Below are 24822 nucleotides of genomic sequence, written 5' to 3' on the forward strand. Positions count from 1 at the left end.
TTCTATAAAAAGTCAATGCCTTGGATCATGTAAGGCATCTCCTTTTGTACATCAAATATACTCGTGAGGTTTTCCTCTTTTAAAAGTTCTTTAATAACTCTATCTACTTATCAAGTAGTTTGCATGCTTGTGGCGTCAGCCATTTCCTATTCCATTGATACTTCTGTTTCTTGACTCTTTATAATCAACATGCCAAGTCTTTTTTACCACCCATTAGGATACTTTTAACTAAAGGTTTTAGGTTCTTTTTTAACCTAGTTTTTCCTTGTTACTTAATATACTACCTAGCCATTTCTATTGTTTCTTAAACCACTACCATGCCTACCATATCACCAAAATAGCCCACTTCCATTGCATACTTCATTCATCATTGAAGCCTACCCTAATCACCATTACATCAACTTCCAAGCCATTCTTTTTGAGCCTATCTTATTACCGGTGCTTGCACTTTTATTAGATCCACAATCGAGGCAGGATTTATCTTACATCAAGCGACATTTCAGAACATTGGGTAAAGAGAAAAACATGCACAACAAGTCCTACCAACAAAGTAGAAAAAGAAGACAACACAAGGAAGAAAAACAAATGTGCATTACCAAAGAGAAGAAAATAACAAAGAAGGCTCCAAATTCATCAAAGGAGTACAAAATCATCAAAGTGAAGGCCAACAATAAAGAAAAGCATAAAGAAGAACAAGGGATGCACCACAACAACAAGGAATTCATGACAAAGCCTAAAACATTCAAGACTTTAATTGTGGTGAAAGTAAATTTATGAGTGCCTTGCTTTGTAAGTAATCCATTCTTTCTTTTATTTATTTACTTCTAAGACACCTTTTTAAATTATATTTGCTTTCTATCCTACCTTAACCAACTTTGTAGTTGACACTAACATTACACCAAAACTTGAAACAGTTTTGAGTGAGTTCTCTTCAGAACTTCACAAAGTAGAAAAGAGTGAAAAAATACATTTGAGTGTGGGATATCAATAGAGGACAAGTAAAAGCCATTTGTTTCCTCAGTGTTAAACAATAGTGAATTGAATGCCATCTTTTTTCTTTGGAGTGACTTATAGAGGTCTTTGTGTTAGCAAATTGTAAGTCCTTTTACACATTTCAATTTATTTTATACTAACCATGTTTCTAGTTTCCACTCCTTCTACTTCTAATAAAGTTTTTGTTGTAAAAAAAGACATTTAATATTCAATCTTTGGAGGATGAACAAATGGAGAACATCTTCCACACATGATTTCATGTTAACAAAAATTTTTGTTTCATGGTTATTGATGGTGGTACTTTCACCAATGTGGCGAGTAATTTCATGGTGGAAAGGTTAGGATTAAAGACAACAAAGCATCATAGTCCTTACAAATTTTAGTGTTGAATGATGGAGGCAAACTGAAGGTCACAAAACAAGTGCTTGTTCCTTTCTTAATACTCAAGTCCAAAAATGAGGTTTTGTGAGATGTACTGCCCATGAATGCAAGCCTTATCTAGCTAGGTCGACCATGTCAATTTGATAAAAGAGCCACTCATGATGGGTTCTCAAATCGATATTCATTTCTTCATGAATGTAAAAAAATTGTTTTTGAGCCATTGTCCCCAAAACAAGTTCAAAGTTATCAAACGTATATGAAGGAAACCATCTAAGAAACAAAGAAAGTTCATACGACTTTCAAGATGATCGAGAGTGGCCCAAAAGACAAGTTTGTTCATTCACAAGAAATGAGATCCAAGTGAACGATTTAAAGAGTTAGAAGCCAAGGAGTATGATGATTCAATTCAGAAGGAAAGCACATTTTTAGAGCATTGTGTTGATTCCAAAGGAGGTGATGAAGAGACAAGTGTGCTAATGAATAGACATTACTCTTCCTTTTAAGGGGCTCATGATAGTTCAAAGGAATGTCACCAAAAAGAATGTCACCAAGAGGTATGTCCTCCTATCGAAGGACACAATGATATAAAGGAGGATCTTCAAAGGGCTTGTTTATTTTTGAACCAACATGAAGGTTTACTCGAAAAGTCATGTACCTACTTAAAGGAGAATGCAACTAGGGCATGTCTTTTGACACAACCTAAGGACATCATGTTGTATTAAGACAAATGATCCAAGGTACATTATTTTACTTTGTAGGTTTATGAAGACTATTTGAAAAGGGAATGTCTTGAAAAGATATCGTTTGAAAAGGTACCTGTTGATAATCTTTATTCCAAAGAAAAGTCTATAAAGAAAAGTTTTTTCATAGATAGACCTCTAGAGGATATTGAGCATAAGGAAAAGGTGCAAGAAGGATTCAAGATATGAACATTCAAGGAAGTATGGATTCAACCATTCCCAAGAAAAAGAAGTTATCAATGGAAATGAACTTCGATTTGAGGATAAATATCCTTAATGAATGAGGATGATGTAATCCTACTCATACACCTTCTACTTTTTATCTTCCTCTCATCCTATATTGTAAAGACGAAGGACCAAAGAGCATTTACTTACCTTTCACATCTTTTCATTATTTATACCTCATATAGTTACTTTGTATATAGTTTATGTCATACTTTATGTTATGTTGCATAGACCACTATCGTCTTACTTTGCTATGCCATGCATTAATCCCATGTTTTGCTAAGATTGTTTACATGCCTTATGCTTAATACTAAGGATATCATGCATTTTCACATCATATACTTACTTTATTTTTATTTTTTGTTAATCTTAGTCATGACATGTTATAGTCCTTATATTATGATCAATATATACTTTGCTTAGCATAATACATAGTTCATATCTTTGTCTTACTTCATTTTATGTGTATGAGTTTATTCTTAGCTTAATAGCATGTTTACATAGGTGGCAAAATATATTTATAAGTGTTTCTATTGTTTCTTTACTTATGTTAGTTTTTTCATGTCATACATAGGTGATTCGAAAGCTAAGGAAGGATATAACAATTCATGGGCCAAAGACTCAACCTATGACAGCTCATACTAGCTCATGTGCATCAAAGCATAACTTAATCAGCTACATAAAGCTTAGTTGAAGTAGCTGATTGAGATATGAGACTAGCTGGAGAGGAGATGAGGACTAAGGGAATTTGGAGGCAGTTGGAGTGTCACTAGGTACCTAGCTAGCTAGCTTACTACACTAGGTAACTACCTAGGTATCAACCTTAGCACCAACACCTTCCATTCTTGCATCTACATCCTATGGATGAGACCTCACCAAAACATGATGTGGAGAAGCTTGCTACATAAAGAAGCTTGCTCCATCCTAAGGAGTCATGTGCTTCATGTGGGCTTCCATGTGCATCATATAAGGCCTGTGCACTCCATGTACATTCAAATTAGGTGCTAACCTTCAAGAGTCATCATCATTCAACCAGTTCAATACCAACCACTCACTGGGATGCCAAAGTGAAGAAATACCAACCTATTTAGTGAAAGACTTTATGACAACTCATTTGAAACTTCCATGGGTCAAACCATCCTCTTTATTTTGTAAAAAATAGTCCAAATAATGTAATCAAATATTAAAGAATCATGTATTTTCATGGGTAGTACCTTTGCAAAATCTACTTGTATCTATTCGGCGTTCTCTTTTATTTTTTTATATAAAACCAATGCCTTGGATCTTGTAAGACATCTCTTTTTGCACATCACATATACTTGTGAGCTTTTCTTTTTTTTAAGGTTCTCTAAGAACTCTATCAACTTATCGATTGCCTTGTGTGCTTGTGGCATCGATCCCTTCTTATTCCATTGCTACTTAAGATACTACCTAGCCATTTCCATTATTTTTTAAACCACTGCCATGCCTACCATATCACCAAAAAAACTCACTTATGTTTCATTCTTCATTCATCATTCAAGCCTACCTTTATCACCATTACATCAACTACCAAGCCATTATTTTTTATCATATCTTACTACAGGTGCTTGCTCTTTCCCTAGATTAACAATCGAGGCATGAGTGCCTTGCATCAGTGAAAATGGTTGTCTCATGTAAAGATGCAAAATCAGGTATGTTCATGTCAATGACGTCAATGCATATTTTATTTAGTAATGGTGATGTAAAGGTGCACATGAAATCTTGTTTCTCTCCCTGATTTACATTCTTCGCTCATATTCACATTGGAGTGTACTATTGCAATTCTTGACTCTTGATAATTTAATCTTCTTTCCCCAGTAAATTTTCCACCAAAATTGTATCCTTTTTTACCCCAACATTGATTATAAGATTTTAAGTCTAGGATACCTTTGTTTAATTTCCAAGATATAATTTTGGAGAAATTATCTTGTTTTAAATATTTTTCTTCCTTTGAAAAGTTTTTTGAAGAAACAAAATAATGCTCCTTTTAGGCTCACAATTGAATCAAATCACAAAACATGAATTCAATGAATATCAAAAGAATCAACTGTTTTTTTTTTAATTTTTCAAAGGTATAACTCTTTGAAATTGTTAGGATTTGATGAGTGATTTTGGTTAGATTCATACATTTTCTATGGTTTCATTCATTGACATGCTCTTCTTTTCTCGGGCCTTGTGAAAATTACAACATGTCCATCTTTATCGGCTTGACATTTTAATCGAATGCATACAAAATGACATAAATAGCATAAACAATTGATATACCTTTTAGAGTATTTCCATTTTGGTTCTCTGAAATATTTTATTTGTTCAAGCTTCATAGAATCCTTTAGCAAAGTTAGTACAAAAATATCTGTCTAAAACTAGAATTCCTAAGTTCTTGTGTGAAGTTGACTATAATAGATGTTTCTTGACTCCCTTAGTTCATTTTCACCAAGACTCCTTATTAATTCAAACCTCGAGCTTTATTGTTTCCTTTCATTTTATTAAATTTAATTTCATTCGACTTTATTTTGGCGTAACTAAAGGACTTATCTCATCACAAAGTCTTTGACTTGACAACCACAGTGGAGTAAACACTAAATTTTCGGTATTCGATCAATGTTATGGTCTGAACGTAACATATTCATGAACCCAGAGCTCTTGAGATACCTCTATAATGAATTGGTTTAGTGGAATAGCTCAACTTTATCACACTTACCTTGTGATGATACTTTATTAATTTCATGGATATTCAAATTTAAGATTTCTTAAGCTCATCCCTATTATAGCATAGGTTTCGTTGAGAGTAAAAAAATTTTATTTTTAGAGTTCAATTTCCAAGCAACTGATTTAAACCAAATTCATACCATTCCATCTATGAAGATTGTTCTTATCATTGAATGTCCTAAAAAAGCATAATCTAATCAACTTTGCAATATTATATACAAGAGATGTCCCATTTTGTGTGCTCTTATACATACCTGAATGCCAAGCCTTTTAATCGTTTCGACATGAGATAAGAATGTTATTTTGGCCTATATAAGAGAAGGGCATGATGTTCAGGTATATCTTCTAAATAAGATCAAGGGTCTTTGTTTTATGAGGGTTCAATCTTGTCTATTGTCAAAGATATATAACCCCGATTCTTTAAAGAGTTTTTAGTTTAGTTAATATTTAAAGAATTTCAAGATTGAAATTTAGTCGTTATTTATAACCTGAGAAGGTAACATTTTATTTAATATGTTTGAATATCAAGTGACTTACAAACCTTTAAAAGAAAAAGAAAGAAAGAAAAAGTTCAAACAAGACAATATGTTTGCAAGTGCAACAAACATTCCTGGTGGATGCAGTGGCTTCTTCTCAATTCGCATTAAAATGACCCATTACTCACAAAGATTCATGCCCTTGAATCAATCAATTTTAAAACTTGTACTTCAAAGGCACATGATTCTTAATAGTGTGCCCCAAGCTTCATATATGGTAGCTACATACAGTGTTAACATCATAGCCTTTAGGAAATAAGGGTTCTTTTGGCCTGGATTACACTAGATTCACAAGGTTTTTCTCGACAAGTGATGGGAGAAGTTCTTCATATGTCATTGGAATTGGACCAAGAAGGGTCTTTTCTTATATTACCTTATGAGGTTTGGTCCCATGATTAGCAGGATAAGATCCCACCATATTGATCTTAATTCTTTTTTCAATGTCAATATTGTTGGTGCCCTTTATCTTGCTACTCTTGATAGCTCTTTCAATAATTTCTCCACACATGGCGGTGTCAGAGAAAGTTTTCAATAATTTCTCCACAAGTGATGATGTTAGAGAAACTCTTAGTGGCAGCCACTACCATTTGGTTAATATATGAATATTTTAGTGTATCAGTGAAAATAATGATGAACTCCCTTTCCATCATTGGATGATGCACTTGGAATGCAACATCCCTTCATTATTTTGTATACTTAGAGAAGCTCTTATGAATCTTTTATCTCCATATTTTGCAATGTTGTTTGATCAGAGGCCATATCAGTCACTTGCTTATATTAACCCAAAAAATCACGATCTAAATCCTTCTATGAATGAATTTGAGTATGACTTAGCTGATTATACCATTTGGAAGTGGATCCCATCAGACTGTCTTAAAAACAGGGGATCAACAAATTCTCATTCTCTATGTAGTCGACCATCATTCGATAGAACATAGTGATATGGGATGAAGGGCATGTGGTCCCTTTATACTTTTCAAAGTCAATAACATTGAATTTTAATAGGATGACTAGGTTATGGATGAGACTCAATTCTTTGGTGTCATACCCGTAGAACAACTCAACCATTTCCATATATTCCATTATTTTCTCTAGATTCTTTAGTTGTGGGTGAATTTTTCATTGGCCTTTTCTTTCTCGAGTAATTCATTTAGATCAGGAATTATGTTGTCGGTACAAATTTCTTTAAGCCTCGCTCCTAGTGGTGGGGGATAATTTATGGGAAATGAAAATACGCTTTGATGTTGTTGGTTCTTATTTGTGATGAAGGCATGAGGTTTTGTTTCTTCATATGTAGAAGAATGAACAAGGACGTGAATGGGCGTGAAGTTCGAAGGATGTGTGGGTTCTTGGCTAGACAATGTCGGTTCAACATGACCTTTCTCAGCAGTTGCATGCTTTTTGAATATCTCCTCTATTTTCTGAAGCATATCAAGTTGCAAGTTTGCAACACTATCCTCAATCTTAGCCAATTTACTACTAATTTCTTCCTGCATGTCCCTTTTCTCTTGCTCAATACGGGTTATTCTTTCGTCCTTCTTTTTAGTTATTTTCTAGTAACGTAAGGGTTCAACGTCTCTTTTTCACTAGTGAGAGATATGGTAGTTGTGATCGTCAATATGTTATATCTTCAGTGTTTTATTGAACGAATGGTGTAATGCGTGACTCTTAAAATGCATTGAAATAAATAAAAATTATGGAATGAGAGATGAATGTATGCAAGAGATAAATGCAAAAACAAAAGTGGACAAAAGGAATGGTTATTATAAATAAAATAATCTACAAAATAGTAAAAATGAATAAAATCTACCTCACATGTTGTCTACCTAAACATGAATTATACAATAGATCCTACCTAGACATGATTTCTATCAGTTATGATTTATTTCAAGAAGTAAGTCCTAACCGCATAGTATCTAATTTATATGCTTTTATTCGAAAGGAAATTTATTCTATGAATTTAAAGCAAAGAGCGAAGGTTCAAAGTCATTCATACTAACAGAAAAAATTTCAATATTACTTGTTATATGTAGGGTTTCAATTCTAAAAAATAGGTACTCGAATTATACTTATTAGTGGCTCTTTGACTACCAGACCCTTACCCATTACAGACATATACGGATCGAGTTCAATTCGAGCGGATGTATTTCTTTATACCCGATACAAAGGGTACTCATGAAGGTATAAGTACTATGCGCCCTGAAAGTAGTTTACTAGCCCCTACGGAGGGTTACTCTCAAAGGCATTGCAACTATCTCCCACTTAATTTGGACATAGCTCGGGTAGAAAGCTCATGTTATGCATGTATAATATATATGTGAGGAATTAAAATAACATAAATTAAACATACATAACAAATAACAAATAATAGTGTACAAGACAAACAGAATGCAAACAAATTATCGAAAACAAAGATATTCATGATCAATTAAAAGTTGTTCCCTCTAAACGAATTCCCAGTGGAGTCAGCACGCTGGCAACAACATACTTGATCAAAAATATTTTTCGGTTCATGCATGCAATTAATATACTTTTAGATTAATGAGGAATTTTTAAATTCTCAAGAAAAAAATTTGAATTTCCTAACAACTAATAGAATCAAAATTATGCTCAAAAATCTCAAAATCATAAATTTATCTATCTAAAATTTTGAAAGAGAAGTCTTTCATGGGTAATTTTGTGCATTCCCCAACATCTAGAAGAATATCGAAATTTAATCTCATTCAAGAAGATACCTCGATTTTCATGAATTGGGCTCGAAACATGGAATTTACAACTCTTTAAAGCACCTCGATATTTTTATAACGTCTAAGAAAATTTAGCAATATTCTTCAAAGTCCAAAAAATCCCATGAATATGATGTAATTTTTGTAAAAAAATAAAATAAAAGATATGTTCTCTCATTAAATAACCTCGAAACCCTCTAACATCTAGAAAGATATTGAATGCCTAATTAATTGAAGACCATACCCTATTTAAAATAATGTGACAAAAGTATTGGAAATGTATGGAATATTTCTTTAATCTGGATGCAAAGAATATAAACACAAAAAAGGGTTCAATATAAATCAAGCATCATAAACTTAAGACTAAATTAAATAAATAAAATCATAATCAACAACCAATTGGTCTAGTGGGATGAGACACTGGGTCTCTTAAGCAATGTCAGGGGTTTGAATCTTAGCGTTTGCGAATGGAGCAAATTGGATTGAGAGGGTCGCCCTCTCCTCTACATTACCCGATCTGGATTAGTCGGTCAATAGATCGGATACCAATGATTAATTAAAAAAAATAGAATCATAAGCTTAAATAAATAAATCAAATATATAGACCATATAACATTTAAGATAAATAAAACATTCAAAGAGACAAATAAATATATAAGTTGATATAGATACCTAGATAAAATAATTAAAAAGGAAATAAAATAAGAAAAATAAGGATGAAATCATAGCATTAATCACGAGTATCCTTAAGGGAAAAAATAAATTAAGAGCACTAAAATCAAATTTAAACAAACCGTCAAAATTAAAAGAAGTCTTAAAGTAAAAAAATCCTTAAACTATACTCATTTTTTTTGCTTGAAATCCCTACACTATTTTTTTGTCAAAATTATTATATGTAACCGTTTTAAGTACATAAACTATTTTGTGATCAAAATAAATCCCTAAACTATGTCTCTTTTCTGCTTCAAGTCCCTAAACTATTTTTTGGTCAAAATAAGTATTTAATTTTGTGTGGCGTGTTAACATCTTATTGGTTGAAAACTATTTTTCTAAATGAAAAAAATGATAGAACTTAAAATGATTAAATATAATAGTTTAAGTACTTAGTTTGACCAAAATATAGTTTAGGGGCTTAAAACCAAAGATGGTATAGTTTAAGAAGTTGTTTATACGTTAAGCCTTAGAAGAAATGAGGATAAAACTTTATAAAAGACAAACTAATTTGAATTAAAATTAAACAAATTTGGATGGAGAATTAAAAACTGATAAATGGACAAAATTTATCAAAAAAGATTTTAAAATGTGAAATTAAAAACATAATAAATAAGAATACATACATGTTTAGAACAATACATATAAGCCCTCAATATATATAATACAAACAGGACAACGAGCATTGATACAAGTGGTTGGAATTCAAGAAATTGGGCTTGTAAGACCATGTTCAAATCTTACTACCATCACTCTTGGTGGGTAATCTACAAATTTACATATAAATCCCAATTAAGTCTAGGTATATGCCCTAGCGTTGAACTCGGAGAATCACCCCTAACCTACATTTTTTATTATATATATATAAGTACGTAATAATAAAAATGTATTATAAAATATAAAGACAAAGTGCAAAAATATATTTACCCTATATATAACATATAATATATATAATACCTATAATAACATAATATAAATAATGTACATAGGCATAACGTATGATGTGATACCAAAATTTAATGAGTATATATAATAAAGTGAATTAATACTAATGTTATTAAACTTTAATATAGAACGGTTAGGTTTCTCCGTTTCTCTCTCTTTTTCCCTTTCTTCCACGTTCCGCCGACGGAGAATCCCACAAAATTGCAACAAATTTTCCGGTCATTTCTTGGTCGCCGTTTGATCTTGCATTTGTACAAGGACAATACGATCCCGTTTGTATATTACTACAATATTTATTTTAATCAATTTCTTTGGGTCATATTCTGCAAAAGGTAAGTCAAGTTCTTAAATTGCTTGCCGCTTTTTGAGAGTCAAGATCCATAAACCCAGATCTGTAAAGCCTTCAACTTGTTTCTGGGTTCTTGAGTGACCTGGGTTCTTTTTGTTTTGTTCTTAACAAGTAGATTTAGTTCATTGCAAAGTTTTTTTAGCATTTCGCTACCGATTTAGATATTTTCTCTCTTTCTATCTCTACGACTTTTTCCTTCTTCGCATTTTTCACCTTCTAGCTTCTCCAGGTATAGTTTTCATTGTATCCTTTAACGAAGTAGATCTATTTTCATCTAATTTTCTCATTTTATTTGTTCTTTTTTATTAACCTAAAATATTCATAATCATATTGATGTGTTTGTTTTAATTTTTAGCTTGCATTTTCCGCTTTAAACGTGAGTGCTGATTCTTTTTCTGTAAAGAAATAGTATGTAGTTTGAGTTTTTACGAAATGTAATTTTTCTTTGATTCTGAATTTAAAACTTTGTTTTGTAGTTACCTTTGTTTAAAGTCCGTTTCGTTACCGAGAAAGTGACTGAAAAGAAAGCCATAAGATAGAATCTTGTGTTTTTGTTGAAAACATTTATACAATAATTTTTTTGACGTGTTTTCTCGCTAATGATCAGTTGGAGTAAGGTTTTGTCTAATATAGGTTTTGTAACTACAAACTCAAATAATGCAGATATGTTATGAAAAATTATGGCAAATTCCATTAGAGGGGTGGACAAAAATACCCTTGGGTTGTCGACAGGGAAGGTTAAGGAGCATGAAAAATCGTGGTGGTGAAACGACGAAGTCCAAACTAAGGTGAAGACAAAGCAAACTTGCTTCAAGGCGTTTCTACAATGCAATGACAACGAAGAAAGATCGAGAGCTAAACAAAGATACAAGGAGGGTTATTTACATGCCTATTGTATTGTCATCATAGTATATAATGCCCTCGTTTTCTATTTGTATTGTCCTTATTGGACCCTAAAAAATAGCATCGGCTTCTTCATCTTCAAAATCTTATTGACCTACATGCCTAGGTTACCTTGGATTTCTTCAAGATCTTTTAAAGTTCCAGTCACATCATACGCATCATTTCTTGAAGAAGGGTTTGATTTTTCTAGTTTGTGACTGCTCCTTGAGGTGATTTACCTGATTCTCGAGACATGGTTAGAAAGAAAGAAATATGTAGAATGGCCTTACTAATATGCTCTCAGAAAAACCTAAGTTATGAATTACAAGGAAAAGAATGCCACTCATTCTCTTGTGTTTGCTCTCAGGACATAAATGGCTTTTGTTTGTCCGCTTTTGATCTCTCCCACTCAATTCCTTTTTCCACTCGTCCTCTTGTGCAAAAGTCTTGTAAACTTTACTCAAAACTTTCTCAAGTCTTGGTCTTAGTACACGTCGGCTTCAAAGGGTTAAAAGTTAGGATAAACAAAAGAAATAATGAAAATGTGACTAAAAATAAAGAAAGAAAAGAAAGAAGGGTTATTTACAAGCAAACACTTAGAACATTCACTTTCACCACAATCAAATGTCTTGAGGGCTTGCCTTGTGATGCTGAACTTTTTCTTGAGATGAAGTTCTTCACCCTTGTTTTTCTTTCTCCTTTGATGGTGTTTCCTTTGTTTTATGTCCTTTAATTTGTTTTGTACTTCTTTTTGATGTTGTTGGAGCCTTTTCTTTGTTTTTTCTTTACTTGGTTAAACTTTGCTCCCTTGACGTACCACATGTTGTGTTTTCTTTTGTTTTCTCTTTCTCTTTTTTTCTTTTTCTTGTAGGGCTTCTTACTGCACGTTGGCTCTTTGCCCAAGGCTCTGAATACAACTTGATATAGGGAAAAGTACCCTTGATTGTAGATCTAGTGAATGAGTAAGTACTTGCAAGAAGATTGCCTCAATTGGAGGACTTGGCAGTTGATGTAAAGGTGATATGGTGGGATGTTTATGGAATATGAAAATTGGAGATGGTTGTGGAAGTATTTGGGCTAGGTGATGGCTTATGAAAGAAAATGAAGGTTTAGATAGTATCTTGATCAACAAGGAAAAAACTAGGCTAAGAAAACTAACACCAATCATTATAGTTAAAAAAGGGATGGTATATCGGACTTTGACCACTTTGGTATATCAAAACAAAGCAACCAGAAGTATCAATGGAAAAGAGTTAAAGCCAGAAGAACCTAAAGGCCTTTAAGTCGATAAAATTTCAAAAAACTTAAGCAATAGGAAAACCCTACAAATATATTTCAATATAATGGGAGTGATGCCTTACAAGAGCCAAGCTATTGGCTTTACATAAAAAATGAATGAGGATGGCCAAATAGACAAGCTTTGGTTCGACCATTCTTGTGTTCCTTATAAAAAAAACATGTTTTTAATTCCAAAAATTATATCCTACAATGCTTGAAATGGTTCGGCTAGCCTTTCATATCATATTTTCTTCCTTTGGATGAATAGAGGTGTTGGTTTAAACAAAAGGATACATAGGACGAATAAGTGTGTTGTTCTTCATGCTAGGCACCCAAATGAGTGATGGAAAGAGCTTGACTAAATGGTTATCTCCTTTGGTTTGTGTGACACCTCTATTTGAATTCAAAAAGGAAATGGAACATACTTTTTTAATGAAAGCATATGCCCCTTGCTTTGATAAGATCCTCCACGCCTCACTTTATGGTGTTCCCTTAGTCACATGTTGCTCACACGATTAGGTGAAAGCTAGGAGGTGACTTAGGTAACTAGCTAGGAGCTTGGGTATCTAGTTAGGTAGTGTAAATAGATAGCTAGGTAACTAGTGTCACTCCAGCTACCTTCAACTACCACAAGTCCTCAACTCAACTACTATAGTCCTCAGCTGTCCTCCAGCTAGTGTAAGCTGCCCTTAGCTCCTTTTTACTTGCTTAGAGCTTTCTTAAGCTTGCTTGAGCTAGCACGAATTGAGTGAGCTTCCCAAGGCTTGGCATATGGTGTCCTTAGGTCCTATGTACCTACAAAAGGCATGAAATCAATAGGTTAAGTTGTGTAACATAGATAAATAATGTAAATGGATAAGACAACCTATAATAATCTAAGTTTAACATAGGAAATGATATGTATGCATATGATGAGCTAAAAATGGATGAATAATTATAAATTATACTAAGTAGAGATGTGTATGGTTATTTTATGCTATGAAAAACATGAAATGATTAAGTATAATTATTAATATGTATCATGACAATGCTTAGCATAATGAGTACTAAATATAAAATTATATTAAGCATGACATGTAGCATATAACATCTATTTTTTATACTAGATATCATATACATAGAAATAACATAAGTATAAATATGAAAATGTGAGAAAAAGTGTAGTAAAGCTCCTTGGTCCCTGAAGTATTCCACACTTGAAGAAAAAATAATAAAAAGTAAAAAGTGTATAAGTAGGATAACATCATATCCCCTCATCCTTTTTAATCTATTGGTTGTAAGTTATAAAAAATACCACATTTTCACTTTTCTAGATTTTTTTAACTTTTCAAGTAGGTTGGGAAGACATACGTCGGAGATAAAGCCTTTGTGAAAGTGATGACAGGCAAAGGACGGTGACAACGTGAAATCTATCAACTGACACAAGCTCGTGACAATGGAGACATAGACGAGTGGGGTGTCACGTGTATAACACACGCGAAATATTTACTACTAGATCATGTTGGTGGTGGCTGAGTTAATGGTGAGGGTTTAGAAACCCTAATATGATCTAATGAACCTAGACTGTTAGATCTAGCCAAATCCAACAGTTGTCAAACATGGTGACTGGATTCCTATTAGGGTTCAAAAGCCCTAATTATTTTGTTAACATGCATGGGCCTTTGTTGACGGGCTTACTGTTTGACTACTGGAGTTTGGGGTTTGTATTGTAACTAGGACATACACCTAGAGATGGCAATGTGTGGGGGTTATGATCGGATTTTCGGTCAACTCGACCCGATCCGAAAATATGCATCCTCCACTATACCTGGCGTAACCCAAAAACTATATTCTCCATCAGACCCAACCTGAAAAATATATATACTGCACCCGATTCTCACCCAATAGTAAATAAGGACTTATTTAAAATAATAATATTTTTTGGAAACTACATTATTTTCCCCAGGTCGGGTCAGGTCAGAGTTTTTTCACCCTCCACTTGAACCCGACCCGACCTGACCCAACCCCTTAAAAAATCCGACCCTCCCAACCCAAACCCGAAATCTTTTTAAAAAAATTCAACCCTATCAAATTGGACCGCCCATCGGTTTCGAGTTAAATTGTCATCCCTACCTGCATCTAGAAAACAAGTATTAGTTTTTTTACTAGATAATAAAATTTTATTTATTATATATTTAACATTAAAATATAACCTATACTAAAAATAAAAACTAACAAATATATTTAACATTTTATATAATATTAATTATATTATGACTATAAATGTAATAATACCTATTTAACTTAATCTATTGAGAAACGAAATCAAAATGAAAATTTTGAGTCAATGTTCGATAAAAAACGAGTGTCTATACAATTGATGACAATGACGGTATTAAAACTAAATTAAAAGTTTAATGATTGCATTATAAATTTTAAAAGTTTGATGACCAAAACGTAATGCATCCTAAAATTTAGGACCTTTTATATATTTACCCTAAACTTTATTAAATACAATCGAAAGGTAAACTATGGTTTTTTTTTTATCAAACTTAGTTTAAAAATTAAATCACTGAAATATTGATTTTCAGCTAGATGATTTTTTAAAAGGATTAGAAGTTTTGAATACTTAAAGTAAGGCCTCTTTTTGTTTTTCTCGTCATTATATCATAATATATATAGTTAAAATTTATATATTCTCTCAAATTCTAATTAGAAATTAAGTTAGATCTTGTTATAATTTTGTTGTTTGAAGAATACTTGGTAATTAAGTTTATTTAGTAAGAATTATTAGTGAATATTGGTTCTTAGTGACAAAGTACATGACTATAAATAGAGAGTGTCTTAGCCTTTAAAATTATGAGAGAATTATTTTAAAAAATATTGGGAGAATGAGTTTTTTAGGGATACTTCAAGTTTTGAAATAGATATTGAAATTTATGATACGCGTGATATCATTTATTTCTACTCTTCATCATCTCCATGTTTATAGTGAATTATTATTATCATCCATGGAGATAGGAAAGATTGAATCATGTTAAATCTCATTTCTTACACGTGTTTTATTTTATGTTGATCTTACATTATTTGTTTTCCTCTTAAAATTTCCTAACAAGTGGTATCAAAGCCATGTTCAAGTTATAAAGTTTAAGAGAAATTTATTGTTGCAATGAGTTTTCAGTTGAAAGAGAATAATTCTTAATTGATCTAATGATACTTCAACAAATATTATTTAAGAACTGAAATTGTTAAAAACTGGGCGATGAAGCTTAAATAAATATTTGGCTTACGCAACGACGGAACAAATCAGGGACACGGAGGAGCCTGGGTCCCTCCCAAGTGATTTTGTTGTTAATTAATATTAAAAAAGAATTTTTTGAAAAACAAATAAATCAGGGACACGGAGGAGCCTGGGTCCGTCCCTTTTATGGGGCCACAACCGGGTAGGTACGCCAAGGCCAACCATGTATAGGGCCTAGTGGCAGGGTAGAATAAGCTTGTCCTATTTTCAAGCATTTCAATGTTTTAGGTAGGGAGTGGGGGTATGACTTACTGTCCCCTGTTCGAGCATTTCAACGTCTATAGGTAGCATTTCTGTTATTTTGTTTTCGCATATATGTAGGGGGTGGACAACCGGCAGAGTTTGGGCTGATCAACAGGTAAAGGTATGTGTCTTGTGAACACCATCGAGGGCCGTCCCTACAGCCTAATCGATGGTGTGGGTGAGTCTTTTTTAACCCGATGTTTCTTTTATTAATAAAATATTCTTCTCTCGGAGAAGTCCGGGGGTTGAGGTGTGCATCCGCTATGCCCCACGGGCTCGGATTATTGGTCGAAGGACCATGTGGCTATAAAGATCTAACGCGATGTTTGTTTATGCTTGATCAGATCTACGAGATTAAGGCTGACTTGGTTGGGAAGCGTCCCTTTCGAGTGCCACACGGATTAGCAACCGAACCAACTAGGCTAAGTCCGTGACACTTGGTATCAGAGCACAGAGGTGCGTGTTCATTTACTAAAAGCACGGAGGTGCTCATTTTGTTGAGTCAAGCATGACAGTGCTTGTTACCTGGTTGTGGCACAGCTGTGCACAAGTGCTAAACCTAGCACAGAGGTGCTTCGCCTTAGGTCGCAGCACGGAGGTGCTCGGTCATTTGTAAAAGCACGGAGGTGCTTGATTTTAGATTGTAGCACAAAGGTGCTCAATCATTCCAATGCACAGAGGTGCCAGAATTTAGATTGAAGCACAGAGGTGCTCAGTCATATTTGGCTGCACAGAGGTGTCAGTCCTCGATTGAAGCACAGAGGTGCTCAATCGTCTTAGCTACACAGAGGTGTCAGCTCCCGGCTGAAGCACAGAGGTGCTCAGTCATTTATTTTAACTGCACAGAGGTGTCAGTTCTCGATTGAAGCACAGAGGTGCTATGGATTCAGCACAGCGGTGCTCTTTTCCTTCCCAATTTAGGCACGATTGTGCTTATTTGTGTTGCAGACATAGAGGTGCCAGCGAGTTACAAAGAATGGTTCGCACACGAAATGGCGGAGCAACAAGCTCTCGTAGAGGTGTAGAGCAGGAAGTTACTGAGCCGGTTGCACCGAGAATGGTTCGCACACGAAATGGCGGATCGACAAGCTCTCACAAAGGTGTAGAGCAGGAAGCTACCGAGCCAGTTGTGCAAGAGACTGGTTCGGTTGATCGACGAAAGCTAGAAGAGATCGAAGCCGCACTAGCGGCCCTTAGAGCTCATATGATATCTGGTGATCGTATGAGGAGAGTAGAGGAGACCCAAGAAGATTTGCTCGAGGCAGTGACTGATTTGGACAATGAGGCAAGAGATGCCATAGGCGTGATACAACTTGGGTATGATGAGCTGAAGGCTCAAGTCAGTGTGCTTCAGGCAGCGGTAGCTAGTTTGACCGCAAACCCTATTGAAAGAGTGGCCGTACGAGCCAAGATCCCTGATCCTCAATGCTTTGATGGAGCGAGGGATGCTAAAGAGCTTGAGAATTTCTTATTTGACATAGAGTAGTATTTTCGAGCTATGCGCACGGAATCTGAGGAAGATAAGGTGGTAATGGCTTCGATGTATCTAGGTGGTGACGCCAAGTTATGGTGGCGGTCCAAGTTCAAAGATGGAGTGTGCTCCATTATGACTTGGGATGCGTTAAAGGAGTTGAAGACCTCTTTCCTCCCCGAGAATGTAGATTACAACGCTTGTAAGAAGCTAAGGGAATTATCCCACACTGGGACTATACGGGAGTATGTGAGAGAGTTCTCAACCTTGATGTTGGATATAAAGGATATGTCAGAAAGAGATAAGTTGTTTCATTTTCTTGAAGGGCTCAAGCCATGGGCTAGAATCGAGTTACAGAGACAGAAGGTTCAAGATTTGACAGTAGCGATAGCTGCTGCCGAGTGCCTTAATGATTATAACGATCATCCTGGAAAGCGCAAGACGCCTTCTCTGAGTGGAGCTAACACCCAACAGGTTAGTGGGAACAAGTTGGCTCGAGGGGAGAAGACATCGAGTTGGGGAGCAAATAGAAGAGTCCCTAGAAGGGACCCAGTTCAAAATAAAGTCCCTACTGGTCCTGGATCGAGCAATGGAGGGAATAGACCCTCGTTAAGGTGTTTTCTTTGCAATGGACCCCATCGGGTTGCAAAGTGTCCACAACGAAGTGCTTTTAATGCCATGGTCTCAATAATAAAGGACAGAGAAAGAGTGAACGCTCCGATGGGAGATACTGAGCCGGCTAGAATGGGCTCCATCCGATTCATAACTGCATTACAGTCTCCGTTGAGTAACTTGAGGAAAGAACCAGAGAGGGGATTAATGTATGTGGACATCTCAGTAAATGGGAAAACCTCTAAAGCTCTAGTCGACACAGGGGCCACAGATACGTTTATCTCTCCTGAGGAAGCGGAGAGATGTACGTTGATTGTCACCAAGGAGGTGGGACAAATGAAAGCAGTTAACTCCGCCGCTTCAATGATATGTGGAGGTGTGAAGAGGGTCAGTATCAAGCTTGGGTCTTGGGAAGGAATTGTAGATTTCACTGTTTCCCATATGGATGATTTTGACGTGGTATTAGGGCTCGATTTTATGATGGCAGCCCAGGTTATTCCTGTCCCGGGATCAAGTTATTTAATGTTCATGGGGGAGCAGCCATATGTGGTACCAGCTACGATTCTCCCTCGTCATGGGAAGAAGATATTGTCCGCTATCCAATTTAAGAGAGGGGTGAAAAAGGGGGATCCCTCCTTCTTAGTCTTTCTAATTTCCAAAGAGGATGACAATCTTGGCACGGTGCCCAAGAATGTTCAAGAAGTGCTGAGAGACTTTGAGGATGTAATGCCGGGTGAATTGCCGAAAGAGTTGCCCCCTAGACGGTTGGTAGACCATGAGATTGAATTAATCCCAGGAGTAAAACCTCCTGTGAAAAGCCCATATCGGATGAGTCCTCCGGAGTTGGCAGAGTTGAGGAAACAATTGGATGAGTTGCTCCAAACAGGATTTATTCGACCCTCGAAGTCACCTTTCGGGGCGCCCGTGTTATTCCAGAGAAAACATGATGGGAGTTTGAGATTATGTGTTGATTATAGAGCATTAAACAAAGTGACTGTCAGGAATAAATATCCCATTCCATTGATTACCGATTTGTTCGACCAACTGAGTAATGCTAAGTATTTCACGAAGTTGGATCTCAGGTCGGGATACCATCAAGTGAGAGTGGCCGAAGGGGATGAGCCAAAAATGACATGTGTAACTCGGTATGGAGCATTTGAATTTCTTGTTATGCCTTTTGGACTAACCAATGCTCCCGCTACTTTCTGCACTTTGATGAACCAAGTGTTCCATGACTATCTCGATAAATTTGTAGTCATCTACTTGGACGATATAATGATTTTTAGAACTTCTATAGAAGAGCACTTGGAGCACCTTCGATTGGTGCTGACGAGATTACGGGAAAATCGGTTGTTTGTGAAGAAGGAGAAATGTGCTTTCGCCCAAACGCAAGTCCAATTTTTGGGCCACATCATTGAACGAGGGCGCATTCGTATGGATAAAGAGAAGGTGAAGGCTATCCAGGAGTGGTCGAACCCACAAAATGTTAGTAGCTTAGATCTTTCCTTGGTTTGGCCAATTATTATAGACGATTCGTAGAAGGTTATTCTCGTAGAGTAAAGTTACTCACTGATTTGCTAAAGAAAGGCTGTGAGTGGGTTTGGTCCAAGGACTGTCAAGAGGCCTTTGACGATTTAAAGAAGGTTGTAATCAGTGAACCAGTGCTTACCTTGCCAGACCTGGATAAACCTCTAGAAGTAGAGACAGACGCATCCGACTATGCAATTGGAGGGGTACTCTTACAGGAAAAACATCCCGTGGCGTTTGAGAGTAAGAAATCTTTGATCAATTTTGGTGGTAGTGGACAGGTTCTCGAAGTACGCCACTTTTATACCAGCATCAAAGTGTTGTTCGACGGAAGAGACTGCTAAGTTGGTGTTCAAACATGTGGTGAAATATTGGGGCATTACTCAGAGCATAGTCAGTGACCGAGATGGAGGATTTATTGGGAAATTTTGGAAAGGATTGTTCTAGTTATTGGGGACACACCTCAACTTTTCGTCGAGTTACCACCCTCAAACAGATGGTCAGACTGAGCGATTTAATGGACTCTTGGAGGAGTACCTGAGGCACTTTATTCATGCCAATCAGAAGAACTGGCCTCCATTATTGGATGTGGCGTAATTATGTTTTAATTCACAAAAGAGTTCATCTACTAATAAAAGCCCTTTTGAACTGGTGACAGGTCAGCAGCCAAGACTTCCTCACACTGTGGATGAGACCTCTCAAGGTAGATGCTCTCGTGCCTCAAATTTTGTGGGGGAGTGGAAGCAGAATATGGAGATTGCCAAGGCTTACTTAGAGAAAGCAGCGAAACGTATGAAGAAATGCGTAGATCGTAACAGGCGAGACCTACACTTTCAGGTTGGAGATTTGGTGCTAGTCAAGTTGATGCTAGAACAACTTAGATTTTTGAGCCAGAGGGATCGTCGCTTGGTGCGTAAGTACGAGGGTCCAGTCTCAATAGTAGCAAAGGTGGGGAATGCTTCGTATACCTCCTACTTGGATGAGAGTTCACCCTGTCTTCCATGTGAGCAATTTGAAGCCGTTTCACACCGATCCCAATATCGATAATTAGAGTATGTCTGCCAGGGAGTCAATCGGCACACAACCACCCTCACAGCGTCATGTTGACGAGATTCTGGTAGGGAGAATTGTTAAGGTGGGTGGAAAGCAAAGACGAGAGTATCTAGTCAAGTGGGGAGGCTTTGATCAGGAAGAGAACACTTGGGAAAGAGAGTATGATCTCAGGGCATTCAAGCAAAAGATTGAAGAGTTTCAGGCCAACCAGTCGACGAGGACGTCGACAAATTAGGTGGGGGAGATTGTCGTGATCGTCCCTTTTATGGGGCCACAACCGGGTAGGTACGCCAAGGCCAACCATGTATAGGGCCTAGTGGCAGGGTAGAATAAGCTTGTCCTCTTTTCAAGCATTTCAATGTTTTAGGTAGGGAGTGGGGGTATGACTTACTGTCCCCTGTTCGAGCATTTCAACGTCTATAGGTAGCATTTCTGTTATTTTGTTTTCGCATATATGTAGGGGGTGGACAGCCGGCAGAGTTTGGGCTGATCCACAGGTAAAGGTATGTGTCTTGTGAACACCATCGAGGACCGCCCCTACGGCCTAATCGATGGTGTGGGTGAGTCTTTTTTAACCCGATGTTTCTTTTATTAATAAAACATTTTTCTCTCGGAGAAGTCCGGGGGTTGAGGTGTGCATCCGCTATGCCCCACGGGCTCGGATTATTGGTTGAAGGACCATGTGGCTATAAAGATCTAACGCGATGTTTGTTTATGCTTGATCAGATCTACGAGATTAAGGCTGACTTGGTTGGGAAGCGTCCCTTTCGAGTGCTACACGGATTAGCAACCGAACCAACTAGGCTAAGTCCGTGACACCTGGGTCCCTCCCAAGTGATTTTGTTGTTAATTAATATTAAAAAAAGAATTTTTTGAAAAATAAATAAATAAAATATATTGGACCTCTAAATTGAAAAAAAAAATTATTTATTAATTATTAGATATAAATTAGGGTTATGTGTATTGTTGACTAAAATAGTAAAACTTTTATTATAATAAGGAATTATTGATATTATTAATTATTATTGTACATTAATTAAAAGTAAAATATTAAAATTTAATAACTTTAAAGGCAAAAGTAAATGAGATGCCTTTTAGACTTTCTATATAATTATTTTTTACTTCATTTTCTATTTAAAAACCACATTAAGTTAAAATAAGAAAAATCAAATCCCTAATTCTTTCTTCCCTTCAAGATTACGGCAGAAACTTTATACAAGACTCAATAGAAGCTCTCTTCAAAAATATCATCTTCGAAGTTTCAACATCACGACAAAAATAGGTATTTAAGTTTTTTTTTTTTAAATATAAGGATTAATTGTTAAATTAAATTATAAGTTGAATAATTTATATAGACTAGAGTTATAATTCCATTATATCGATGTTATGTTTAGTTTATGTTTTTTTTAAGAATTGATTATTGTATTATTGTTTGTTATTTTTAATTCTTCATTTGTTATTTGTAATGTTGATATTATAGGTTAGAGTATGTCGAAAAGAAAACAAATTATATCATATTTCTTACCAAGTAAAAAAGATAAGATTTATGAATATCACAGACAATATGCCGTATCAATTGAGCCAGTTGATGAAGTTGAACATGTTGTCGGTAGTACTACAACTAATGAGCATCCTCTTCAACACTCCAAAAAGATTGATGAAGATATTTGTCGACACCGTTTTTCACCCGGGCGAGGAAATATCGATACCGATTCGGGGGTTTTCTCTTTGAAAAGATTTTTCGAAATGTAGGGAGTCGCCACCAATCATTTAAGGTGCGATTGGGACGCCATAAAAACTGGATGATTTTAATAAAACATTTTATTTTTATCAAAATACCGAGTTTTATGGTCTACGAAAATCCAGAAATCAGGTTCGGGAGTACGCGTGGGGAAGGATTAGCACCCCCACAAGCACCCAAAAATTGGTACCTAGTCGATTACACTATATTTAAAATCAGAAACTTTGAGTTCGATCTTTATTTAATTTGAAAATCATCACGGATGCAAAGTTGAAAAGAATATTCGTTTATTTAGACCGATAGCATTCACTCCCGAGCGTAAATGCGGGAGATAAGTCATTGCGCCTAATAACCGAATATTACCTCATTTTTAGAAAATCATGATGCAATCTTTGAAAGGATGTCAACCTATTTCAGGAATCACCGATAGTCACCCCCTGAGGATACTTCCAGGAGATATACCATTAATTCTCTAATACGTAAATATTGCCTTAGGTTTACAAAACAAAGCAATCACACAAAATTTTATTTAATTCTAATTAAGCTAAGGTAAATTAAAGGCTTTTTTCTAGCTTAAGATGTCAAATTATGAAAATTAAGGAACCTAGAGGCTCAAACTTATAAATGTAGGCTTTGATATTAATCCTATTCGATTTTAATCAATTATCGAATCGAATAATCGAAATGGTCGCTCGAGCATTTAGGTGAGGGCCAACTCGAATTATCCCCTAAATTAAAAGGCTAGCTTGAAATCCAATCTAAAAATAGAGGATATAATATTAACCTAAATTAATTTTAAGATTCGAGTAATTAAATTGGAACCTCGAGTAATAGCAAGGACCAAATTAAGAATTCTCCTAATTTAAGGACTAAATTTAAAATAAAAGTAATCTAGATGGGGACTAAAATATTAAACTAAAAATCAAAAAGAGTTTAAATTAAAAGACAAATGATCTAATAAGGACTAAGTTAAAAGGAATCTAAAATTGAGGCCAAAATAAAAACACTTAATAAATTATAAAGGACTAAATTGTAACAAAATAAAAAAAATAAACATTAACTAAATTGCATGAAATAAAATAACAGTGGCTTAAATGAAAGAAAATTAAAGTTAGTAGTTAAATAAGAAATAAATAGTGACCAAAATGCAAAAAAAACAATAGCATCAGATTCATAAATAAAATAAAGAGAGAACTAATTAATGACTAAAATGAAACAAAACAAAAATAAGTGACTAATTTTAAATAAATAACCACACAAATAGGTGACTAAATTACAATAAAATAAAAAATAATGATAAAATTGAAATAAACTAGAAAAGGGAGTCCAATGACCAAAACGTGAAAACACGACAAACATAGGAGGACTAAAAACAAGAATAACCCAAAAATTAATAAAACACAGAAAAATAGAGAAATTACAAAAACGGTCCCCCCAAGTGATTTTTTTGTAAAAACACGCTAAAGGTGGGGGGACGACATCGTGATTTCCCCAAAACTTTCTCATTTTTCTTCTCCTTTCGACCGTTTGGATTGGCGAACGGAGACCCTGACCTCTGGTGAGGCTCCGACCGAAGGTAAGGTGCTCTCTTTTCCCTTTTTTGTATTTTCGAAAGCTAAATAAATAGGCTAAAACAGGAAATAGAAGAAAAAAAACCTTGCAAATTTCGTTTATTTTTTCTACTTTTTATTGATTTTTTGAATTGGGAATGGAACCCAGATTAGAGTTTTTTGATTTAAAACCCAGGGAGCGTTCATATTCTTTCATTTTTTGGGTTTTAATACCCATTTACAAAAAATAGAAATGATGTTTATGTCTCTTGCGTGCTATTTTTGCAGAAGCGTGGAGATGGTGGCGTGCATGGTAGCTTTTCTAGTATTGAGGCAGAGGGAGGTGGCCTCTAGTTGGGAGGAATAAAGGTAGCTTTCGGTTGGGGTGTTTGGGTGGCTACCGAGTCGGGTTTGGTCTGGACCCGGTTCAGGTCTGTCTTTGTATTGGGTTAAGGCTTGAGGCCTATTGGAAAATGATGCTCACAAATGCCTCTCTTTGCTCATTATTGTGAAACAAGGATGAAGAAAAGATAAAATAGCGTCGTTTTCCATCTTGGTATCTTCTTGTCAAACTGCGAACTCTTCGCTGGGAATGTCAATTCTTCTCTTTATGTGAAATCGTTGAGTCCTTGACGTAAATGATGTCATCTTGCTTCGTTCTCTTTCCTGAGACTCAATCTTTAGTTCTTCAAGCAACGAGTTCTTCTCATCATGATCTTTTCCACTGGAAATGTTGATCCCTCGAGTGAGCGTTGCGCTGCTGATTTGAAGTATTGTGTGAATTAAGCAAATGAAATGCTATCCCCTCTGGTGGGGCGTTGTTGATTCGAAGTGTTGTGAATCGAGCAA

General features: G+C 35.5%; 1 pseudogene; it reads right to left on the reverse strand.

Moving 5' to 3' along the window:
- LOC120176181 overlaps positions 1-7101 on the reverse strand; it is a 31381-nt pseudogene extending 24280 nt beyond the window's left edge.
- Between the last annotated feature and the right edge of the window lie 17721 nt (positions 7102-24822).

The sequence above is a fragment of the Hibiscus syriacus genome, unplaced genomic scaffold (assembly GCF_006381635.1).
Source record: "Hibiscus syriacus cultivar Baekdansim isolate YM2019G1 unplaced genomic scaffold, ASM638163v2 tig00112230_pilon, whole genome shotgun sequence".
Lineage (NCBI taxonomy): Eukaryota > Viridiplantae > Streptophyta > Magnoliopsida > Malvales > Malvaceae > Hibiscus > Hibiscus syriacus.